Below are 11,519 nucleotides of genomic sequence, written 5' to 3'. Positions count from 1 at the left end.
GTGAGTAATGGCAATTCATCATGTTGACATAACAAAAGTCAAGCTTGTAAGTTTTGCTGTAAGATGAGATAGTAGTTGTTCCATGGCACTAGTCTTCCTGGTTTCGCTGTTTTTTTGTTTCATTTCCTGGTTTTAACCAAGGAAGAAAAAAAATGCAGTCACAAGACAAATTCCCCATCTAATCACACAATGGGGTTACCTACTAAGTCTGATGATTTAAAGTAAAGAAATAATGTGAGTACTTCCATACATATGTGTACATTGTGCATTATCATATTTTCACTTTCAAACCATTCTAGAGTATCCTGAAACAAATCTATGTGACATTATGCATCCTACTGTATATAGGATACCTGGACTACTAGGAATTTGTCCTGTGACCAACAAGCTGAGGATGAAGCACAGCCTTTGAACCTACCATGCTCAGACATGCATACTAGGTTTGGGGGGCATTTTTCTTTGGTCTTGTGGATTTTATATTTGCCGAGGAAGGTTCTTTAATTCCTTATGCAACAATCCTTCAGCTTCTGGCTCTTTTATTGGACACTTATCCAACGTATATTATGTTTGTATTTCATCACTGTTTTTCATGGATTCATCACGGATACAGGGAAAAGGTGAAGAAAATTAACTTCTAATGCTAAACTGATGTGCGGACTCCAAAGCTTTAGTCTTGCTCCCCCCCCAACAGATTATGGGGCAATCTAGTTTACTAGGAGTGCATGTCTTTCAGATGTTTAGCAGGCCTGCCATTACACAGAGCAGGCCAAAGTTGCTGTGATGTGTGAAGATGGTGCACAAATCAACCTCTCTATATTTTTATTTATAACAGCCATTTTATATGCCATCATTTTGGGCACAACTCAAAATTATAAAAACATCATAAGATCAACAACCAAAGCTAGTAAAGGCATCAGTAGCAGCAGTATTAACTGCCACTAAAACCCTTTAACCTTAAGCATAATAAAACATAGGCCGGACTAAAATAAACATAAGAGCCCTGCTTGATCAGACCAAAGGCCTATCTTGTTGAGCATCCTCTTCTCAAATTGACTAGTCAGATACCTATGGGCAAGCCACATGCAACTTTAGAGCAACAGCTCTCTTCCCCACTTAGGATTCATAGCAACTGGTATACAGTAATATTGCCTCTGACAGTGGGGTAGAGCATAGCAGTTGTGGCTCATATCCATTAATGAATTTGTCTTCAACATCTTGTGGAAGCAAAATTCATAATTTAACTGAGTTGTGAGAAAAAGTTCTCTGAAAAGATTCTGATACAAAGACAACCAGTCCTTAAATGACAATTCTTTAAAACTGGTATACAATTATGCAGCGTTGAGGGTCAGTATTCCTTAAGTATTCCTCAGAACCTCTGCTTCGTTCTCCAGTGTCCAGGACAGACATGTTTGCACCGTCCTTTAAGTGGGAACACATTATTTTTAGCTGAAAAGAGATTCCTTCCATGAGATCTGCAGACACAGTGAAAGAGGCCTGAAGAACAGGTTTGAAGGGACTTTAGCAGCATTCCCTCTGCATAAAAACTCAGGGCTTTCCCCCACTCTCCTTTGAACTTTCCTTGTGATAAAGGCCAAGCAAATAGATTGTTCCATGAGTTATGTATGCATATGGGGCACTGAGTAACACTGTGGCTTTCATTTTAGTAAGTGTTGTCACTGGATCTTCCCAGCAAATTTAGGATGATAGTCAGATTTTAAAAACCCAAGGGAAGGGGAGTGAACATGTAACTTAGCTTAGGGATAACTGTTCATATGGTTGCATTCCGCAACTTGTTACTGTTTTCAATGGAATGTTTTCCATTGCCAGTGACCACAAGTTAACTGTTGCTCGGAACTTCTTGTTTCTTTTAATGGGAAATGGGTAACTTTTCATGTTGAGCTGCTTCTCTCCCTAAACACTGAATGATACAGTGGTACCTCAGGTTACAAATGCTTCAGGTTACAGATGCTTCAGGTTACAGACTCCGCTAACCCAGAAATAGTACCTCGGGTTAAGAACTTTGCTTCAGGATGAGAACAAATCGCGCTGCAGCAGCAGCGGCAGGCCCCATTAGCTAAAGTGGTGCCTCAGGTTAAGAACAGTTTCAGGCTAAGAACGGACCTCCAGAACAAATTAAGTTCTTAACCCGAGGTACCACTGTACCGTGCTAAGAACAGATGTGGCTTCTTAAGTACACTGAAGTGTGCCTATACGATTTGCTTTGCTGAATTCAGTGCATGGTTGTGCTGTTTCCACATCTTATGGTAGGGGAGAGACTGGATTTCAGACAGTTGTGTTTATATCTTTTTAGTGGACTGACCTGCTACAATGCTATAGCAAGCCCTTGAGTCTTTCAGAAGACTCATTCACACATTACACTGAACACAGGTACAATCTGTACAGATGTATGAGTGTTCGTGTGTAAGAGAATATGCTTGTTGATTTTCACAGATCAGCTGGTGGGTACATAGGTATGCAAACTGTACATTTGGTACATTTGTGAATAACTACAAGTGCACAGCTCAGATGTCAGTATACACAGGTACACAGATTGTACGATGGTTGCATGTAACGTGTGAACACCCCTGAAGACATCTTTATTCTAATGTAATCGGGGTGGCAGGAGATAGTGACCAAGTGGAATTGAACTCCCTGCACATCAGAATTAAAGAACTTTCATCGGTAAATAACAAATCCACAAGACCAAAAAAAAAATACCCCCCAGACCAGTTATCATTCTCACATTTTGCCCTGTCTTATCTTGGAACATCCTCCTTCAAATGGGCACATTTAAAACACATTTATGGTTTGTTTCAATACACGAAGAAGAAGAAGAAGAAGAGTCTCAAAGCGGCTAATAATCTCTTTTCCCTTCCTCCCGCACAACAAACATTCTATGAGGTGAGTGAGGCTGAGAGACTTCAAAGAAGTGTGACTAGCCCAAGGTCACCCAACAGCTGCATGTGGACAAGCGGGGAAGCGAACCTGGTTCACCAGATTACGAGTCCACTGCTCTTAACCACTACACCACACTGGCACTATAGCCAAAGTAACTCTGATCTTTGGACATCTGTGACATCACAGCAGCAATGGCCAGTGAACTAGAAGTTAATGAGCAACATTTGTTCACTCCAGATTTTGTCTTTTGGGAGTTTCTGGTTGTTTTTCGGCAGTGGCAAAATTGCTGTGTTTGTTTTGGTCTTTTTTGTTTTTGTAATTTTTCACACTTTGTGCTTTAATTTGACATCTCCGTATCTGGTAGCAGCAGCCACAGCTTGCCCTTATGACTGTGGGTGCCTGGGGCCACATGCCATCACTGGGACATGTGCTCATGCTACCTCAGCACTTTGTGGGTGTCTTGCCCCCCCTATTTAAAATATTGAGGGGACTAGGGCACCAAGGAGTTGGTGTGCCTGTCTGGTAGCAATAAAATGCACACAAAAATCCTGTTTTCCATTCAAGTCTTATGGCACTAGTGGGACAAAATGAAATGCTGAATCCTATGTATGTTGGTCCGACAGTAAACTGTACTGGAGCTTACTCCCAAATCAATGTGCTTAGGATTGCAACCTTAATTATTTTGAACTGTTGTCATTAAACAGAAGGTTCCACTCTGAGAGCTCTCCCAAGTGGAAGGTTGCAGTTTCATTGTAGTTTTGATTGAGCCATAGCAATATTGTCTGCTCCTTGTTTTATTTTAAATGCATTGTTACCCAGCTTGATCTCTTGGAATGGTGAAGTAGCCAAACCCAAAAAAATAGTTCAGCTAATATTAAATGGAAAGAGTTATACTTGGAAGTTGTGGAAAGTCGGAGCCTGTGGGAAATGGAGCAAAGATAGAAAAATGCCTGGCAAGCTGGAGACCTTCCAGGGCAGACTTCTAAGAACCATCTGAACACTCCCTGATTCATGTAACTAGCAGGGCACGTGACTCTACAGTGGTTCGCTTAAAGCCTCTTACAGCTGACCTTTGTTAAGACATCTTTTCATTGTGCTGACACTTTCTGATGACTAAAGAGAACACGAGGTTTTGTGTTCTCCTGTGATTACTCATGCACCAGGAACCTTGTTAGCACTAACCTTGCAGTAAAGAGCAACTCTTACAACACACTGTCTGGTTTCCTGCATTCCTGCTGTTGGCACCTCTCCAAATTCAACCTCCCACACGAAACAGAAAACTCAACACTTTGATTACAGCAGTTTGCTCTGAAAATTTTGGGGCTTTTGCAGTGCAACAAATAAAGTTGATCCAGAATCACAGTTTAAATACTTTGCTGTGTTAATTAGTTGAGGTTAGACAAGTGTGTATGTGCTCTAACAAAGCAATCATCGCAGGCCTCACACATTTTTCAGCCAAGGCTGTGGAAGTGTTTGCAATAACACCAACTTGCTGAGATTTCACTATGTAGACATCAGCCGAGCCCTCATTCCTGTGCCAAAGTAAATAGTCATATAGTTTTGTATTGCATTAGTATGTACAGCACAGCCTTATGGGAAGGTTTCAAAACTTTGAGTGTGCCCATGTTTATATTGCTTTTATAGACTACATTTTAATGGGGTTTGCATGGGAGTTCAGGTTTATGTAATGAAACAATAGAGATGTTTCTGGTGTCTTTATGGGGGTCCTGCTGTGCCAAAGTAATGATTCCATTCCTCATCCTGATTCATGGTCAGCATTTCATGCTTCAGAAATTATATGAGCCACAGTAAAACTCAAGAACACTTTAATGCCAATGGTGGGCAATCCAATAAAAGCTGGGGGGAGGCTAAAGCTCATTTAAATCAATGGGACTTAAATACAAGGTGTGACCGGAAAGTTTGATGAGTGGTCACGGAAATCGGACAGCAAGAAATATTTGAACATGCAATCGACATCGGAGACCCACAAAATGCTCATAACTGTGTACAAAGATGAAGCTGTAACTCGAAAGACAGTGTATGAGTGGTTTAAGCATTTCCATGACGGGCGGCAAACCATCAAAGATGACTCGGTCTGGCAGGCCGTCAATGAGCAGAACGGCAGCAAATGTCAACAGAGTTTGTGAGATATTGATGCGGGATTAGCATTTGTCCATCCGAATGATGGCGAAAGAATGGCATATTCTTCATGAAATTGTTACTGAGGTTACTGAGTTGTCCCACCCTCCTTATTCTCCCGATCTGGCCTCACTGGATTTCTTTCTTTTTCCAAAACGGAAATTACACGTCCAAGCTGCTGTGACGAGGGAACTGAAAGCAGTACGAAAAGAGGACTTTTCCAGAAGTTTCCAACAGTTCTACGAACGTTGTCAACAGTGCATTGTATCAGAGGGCGGCTACTTTGAAGGCCTGTATGTAAGGTATGTATGTTCAAATATTCTGATTTCTGTGACCATTCATCAAACTTTCCGGTCACACCTTGTATGTTACAGTGCAATCCAAACCACATCTGCTCAGAAGTGCTTGCTGTTGATTTCAGCAGGGCATACTCCCAAGTAAATGGGGTTGGGATTGTACAGGTATATATTGATCTTAATAGAACTGAGCGACAATCCCCTGCAACAAACACCACCCACCTGCAAAACTGCTGTTGGGAATCTCATATTTACTATGTAATATCTAATGTAGTCATTTGTGCCCAGCTTCTGGTGAGCCTCAGTGTGTGTTAAAATCTCAGCAGCGCCATAAAAATATTCCCCAAATACGTTTTGACAAATAACACTTTGGTGTTGGTGGTCCCACAAAATAAAAACAGGATATAATTTAAAGTAGGCAAGGACCCAGCTTTTTACTGGGCTGACCTCCACTAGTGTAGGAATATGCAGGGGGTTTTTTAAGCACTAAACATTTCACAGCTTCCATCAATCTGTATTGGTTTTTGATATCCTATATTCAAATGCTGATGGGAAAAGTCAGACAATCGTATAAAACTGCTCCTTACAAATCTCTGTGGAAGCCACAGTGATGCTGACTATGGGGTGATATAAGTAAACATAGTAGGTTGAGCGCTTGACAAGCTGAACATGCTTGTATGCATTTGATATTTGTTCCATCTGTTCCCATATTCCAAGGCAGACAGAAGGTAGATCTGGGGGTGACTTGCAGTAGATTGGCAATGGTTTCTGACTCCCAGTTGACTGCTCACTAGAACCAAATATCACCATCATGTTACCCCAGTACTGCCAGTTAGTTTCACTGCCCGGACACCATTTTGTGGTAGGGGAGGATAATATATGTTTAAAGTAAAAAGATCATAAGATCACCACATGGAACTATGTGCATGCCACTGAAGGTGTTTTGTTTTGTTTTGTATTTTTCAGTAAGTAAGAAAGAATGCTGCAGTGACCAATATCAGCATCGAAGGCCCATGCCCTCAAATGCTGGCAGAGGATCTGTTTGTCACTCCCCCATCATCTGTTGCTCTCTGGACAGCCAGCTGATGGGGCTCTGGGCTTGGGGGTTCTATACCTCAGCCCCAAGGCTACTCCAAATCACTGTACCACCTAAGGAAAAAGAAAATATGATGGCCTCACCCTTCAGAAGCCTATTGGCCTGGCAGTGGAACCATAGTTCAAGGCAGGTGATGGGGCATCATCCTGCACCATATCTGAGAAATCAAGCTAGCATACACAGCTCTGCCTTTCAACACTTCCCCGCCCCCTAGCATCTGATGCCTGAGGCAGCTGGCACATTCTGCCTAATGATAGGGCTGCCTAGATCCAACCTCAGCTACACCACTGATTATAACAGCAAAAACAAACAAACAAGGCCCTGACCTAAGGAATGTTGTTGAAATGAAACATGGTGCACATTCAGTTCTGACGTAAAAACAATGCTCAGAGATGCATATTCCTTAATTCTGTATTTGTCTGCACACACCCCTTAATTTACACCTGGCTCCAACTAATGGACTTTAGGGTTCTAACAATAAATAAAGTGTGACCACCATGGTTATACTGCAGACACAAAACTTACTTCCTTTAGGAAGCATGCTTTGGAAAGACTTTTAAGTACAGCATCATTTGCAGGTATGAAATCCCATGCTCTCATGGAAATGAGGTACATATATCTGCAATATCAGAGAGACAGAAAAGAGGTTCTCTACTCATGCTAAGTAATAAAACTACAGGACAGTCTGTGCCTGATGACTACCAATCAATAACCACTTTCCTGCCTTTCCTGCACATTAATTCATTACAGTTCTGTTGCACTTGGAGATAACATTAAAAGACAATAGGATTTGCTTTCACCTTCTCGGGAGAATATAAATATTGCACTACAATGAGTTCTTTGTGATATCAAAAAGAATGTAAAAAGAGGATCTATTCCATGTAGGATTATAGAATCAGGAAGGAAAAATTGCAGTACTTAGAAGAACTAGATTAATCTTTTAAATCACTAAACCTTTATCTTTGCCTTCGTACATTCCTGTTAACACTGTGGGTTTTTTTTATGATGACATAATTTAAGCGATAGATTGCATCCTGGTTTTTTCTTTTCTCTTTTCAAAAGAAAGTGTTGTCGGTTTCTTCAGTGTTTTACATAAATAAAGAACCTAACAAATATTTTAGGTTTGGGAGACAATCCCATGGGTCAAGATTTATGATTTACTTAGGCCGCAATCCTAACCATGTCTATTTGGAAGTAAATCCCACTGAATTCACTGTGGTTTACTCCTAGGGAATTGGGTTAGAACTGCAGCCTCAGGCTGCAATACTTAGCAAACAACTGGAGTTACTTTTCAGTAGAAGTAGCCAGGATTGTGCTTTAAGGATACAGTACTATTATTATCTGGGAGTAAGTCCCACTGAACTCAGTGGGGAATTTGCTAAATGAAAAGTTTGGTTAGTTTAACAGAAGCCAGCCCTGCCTGAGGCATTCCAAGTCCCAGGTCTGTCTACCAGTAATTTTGCCAATGCTTTTGCATATGCAGATCACAGTAGAAAGTATAACTAATATCAAAGCAATATTAAAACTGTTACTAACTTTGACTGCCCTTTTCTTTTTGATGAGGAATTGCTGGTTCAGAACAGAAGTATTCACTACTTCTTTCTTTTCTTTTTTTACAGGGAAACAATAGATGAGCTTCACAGCTGCGGCACTGCTGCCTTTCCAACTGAAGAATGTCCCTAATGTGTTGGAAGCAAGGCAACTACTTTCCTTTGGATGCTAGAATTTCCAAGTACAGACTGATTCCACAAATGTCAAGACTGCTACATCTCAAACTGCAGTCTTTCGTCAACCATGTGAATGGGCCCAATATTTTGTGCTGAGAGCAGGCCTGGTGCCAGCTGTTGGCCAGATTAGGTATTTGCCAAGGGCCCCAGGGGATTAGAAGGACCCCTTAAAGGGCAGACAAGCCTGCACGGTCATTCACCACCCTCCCAGCCAGACTTTTTAGTGGTAGGTGTCAGTGCTGCTTTTGAAGAGGAGTCAAGCTCAGCTCCCATCCATGGTGGCCACCCACCATATTAAGTTACCCCCTATACAGTGCCCTGGCTAATACATAGATGAAACTGATTTCAAAAATAGAATAATAGAAGTGTAGTGTTGGAAGGGATCCTGAGGGTCATTTAGTCCAGCCCCCTGCAAGACGAGAATCTCAAGTGAAGCATCCATGACAGATGGCCATCCAATCTCTGCTTATCAACCTCCAAGGAAAGAGACTCTACCACCTCCCAAGGAAGTCCGTTCCATTGTTGAACAGCTCTTACTGTCAAAAAGTTCTTCCCAATGTTTCGTTGGAATCTCCTTTCTTGTAACTTGAAACCAGTGGTTTAGGTCCTACCCTCCAAAACAGGAGAATTCCATGTGACAGCCCTTTAGATACCTGAAGGTGTTTCACTTTCAGGAGAATGGTGTGCAAGTTCTGTCACATTCAATGAAACTTCAGGGGAAGCAGAAGTTAAGTCATTCCAAAATAAGATATTGGAGCATTCCAAATCATTTGCCCATAGTAAATCTAGCTGAAAGGCAACACATAGGGATGTACATTGATTATTGCAATGCATCCTTAATTACTATTGCTGTATAATTATAAGTTTATTATATTGTACAATCTTAGAACGTTGTATAACCTCAGAAGGCGTGTGGTTGTGAGGCGGCATGGCTGTGACAATCAAAACGGGATGTACTTCAGAATTGGTCACTACATTACAGCATCCACTTGTTTTGTTTTCTGTTTCACCACAACTATCTTGTATTACAGGACATGGCAAGATTACAGGCAACAGCTTGACACGACAGGGTCAAAGAATGACAGTGTGATTCTTTCATGTTTACTCACTAGTTGCATTGTGTTCAATGGGGCTTACTCACAGTTAAGTGTACATAGGATTTCTGCCTGAGTTATGGACATAATACAGCACTATGCATTTAAAAGCCTTTGGTCGGAAGCAGTGGCGTAGCGTGGGGGGTGCAGGGGGGGCGGCCGCACCGGGCGCAACATATGGGGGTTAGGGTGTGCAAATCCACGGGTTAGGGGGCGCAAATTACTTGCCTTGCCCCGGGTGCTGACAACCCACGCTACGCCACTGGTCGGAAGAGATGAGGGATTGTATATTTTTAATAGCAAATTAAACAGTTCCCCTCTCCAGGGTAGTCTGAGTAGTACTATACTTTCTTAACTTCTCTCCCAGTTACTCATAGCACAATATTTTTATCTTTTCTTTCCCTCTATCTAAAACAAGTGGGGGGAAAGCGAACACTGCATGATGCAGTCATGCAAGGATGACTTACAAAACTATCATGTGACTCAGGCAGATGGTTAGATCACTAAGAAGGGTCTCAGGTGATCTAGCCATGAGATCAGCTAATCTATAAAATGTTGTGTGGATAGCCTTTGGGTGAAGTCAGAGATTGCAGCTGGATAAGAGATTTATGAGTGAGCCACTTTGAAAGCTATCTTAAAGTAGGGTTAGGAGAGCGATGCCAGTGTGGTAATTGGTATTCCATTTGGGGCCCCATGCTACACTTCTGCCAAGCAAGGCTTTTATGCAACGTGAGCTCCTGACAAAGCATCCCATGCAGATATAAAATATCTGTCTTAAGAACTGCAGCAAACATAGGGTCAGAATGAACCCCTAAGGGGGGAGGGGAACAGGTCACATCCAGCAGCTAGTGAAAAACATTATGTCCAAAGAAGCCACATGCTGTGTAATTCTCTTGAGTCTAATAAGCAGTGGATGAAATGCTGATTCATTGAAACGAGTCGCACTGCATAAACAGGAAACTGGAGTTGCGGCCACACAGAACCATCAGAGCCTCTGAGATGAATGAAGGGATGAGATTGAAATTCTTTCCGAGGGTAGAAAATCACAAACTCTACACTGGATGGCATTTCTTGCATTTAGCAGTCGAATGCGTATTATTGATCTTATTTCCCCACCCTTTCTTCCTCTCAACATGCTGACCTGTTTCTACCATCTGCTGAAAGTATCATAGACAGCACTTAGAGGCCTGGGCATTGATCTCGGGAGACACCCTGCAGCTTTTAGGGTTGGTTCTTTCAATGTCTCCTGCTTAGTCCCCATCTACTGAGATTGATCTCTGTGACAAAAAAAAACAAAAAAAAAACCTTTCAGCTGTGCGGAATTGCAACTTATCTCCCAGTGCTATATTAAATATTTCTAAAATACATCCCCGGAAGCTTTTCAGATCACAGTCTGTAATGACTTGAGGGTGTTAGCCATGCTGTAAGTTGGGAACTCTTATGCATGTAAAGGTTAAACGTAAAAATATACCAGATATTTGGAACGTTTAACTATACGATTTCATTATCATAAGATAATGAGCTGGCTCCTACAGGAGGCAGTGATGGCCACCAACTTGGAAGGCTTTAAAGGAGGATTGGACAAATCAATGAGAATAAAGCTGTCAATGGTAACTGGCCATGACAACAATGCTCTTCCTCTGTGGTTGGGGGCAGTAATGCTTCTGAATACCAGTTCCTGGGAACCACAGGGAGGGTCAGTGCTGTTGTGCTCAGATATCAGGGATTGTGCTGAGGCAGGCTGCACAGATGAGGAATGGTGGGAACCTCCCCCTCCCCCTGCTCCTGGTCAGGATCCTGAATATTCCCAGAAACAGTGGGACAGTATAGATTTGGAACACTGGTTCGCAGAGGGACATAGTTCAGAAGAAAAAAGTTGGGAAGGACTGGGTGGTAAACAGCTAGGAGAAGAAGAATCAGGAGAAATAGAGTTAACATACTCCGGTATGTTAACATACCACTGGTACTCTGGCCAGTGGAAGTGATGATATTCCAGCTGAACTATTTAAAATTTTAAACGATGATGCTGTCAAGGTGCTACACTCAATATGCCAGCAAATTTGGAAAACTCAGCAGTGGCCAGAGGATTGGAGAAGATCAGTCTACATCCCTATCCCAAAGAAGGGCAGTGCCAAAGAATGGTCCAACTACCGCACAATTGCACTCATTTCACATGCTAGCAAGGTTATGCTTAAAATTCTACTAGGCAGGCTTAAGCAGTATGTGGACCGAGAACTCCCAGAAGTGCAAGCTGGATTTCGAAGGGGCA

This window comes from Podarcis liolepis (assembly GCF_965112155.1).
Source record: "Podarcis liolepis genome assembly, chromosome: 11".
Classification (NCBI taxonomy): Eukaryota; Metazoa; Chordata; class Lepidosauria; order Squamata; family Lacertidae; genus Podarcis; species Podarcis liolepis.
The sequence above is the reverse complement of the archived record's forward strand: the minus strand, read 5'-3'. Positions refer to the sequence as shown.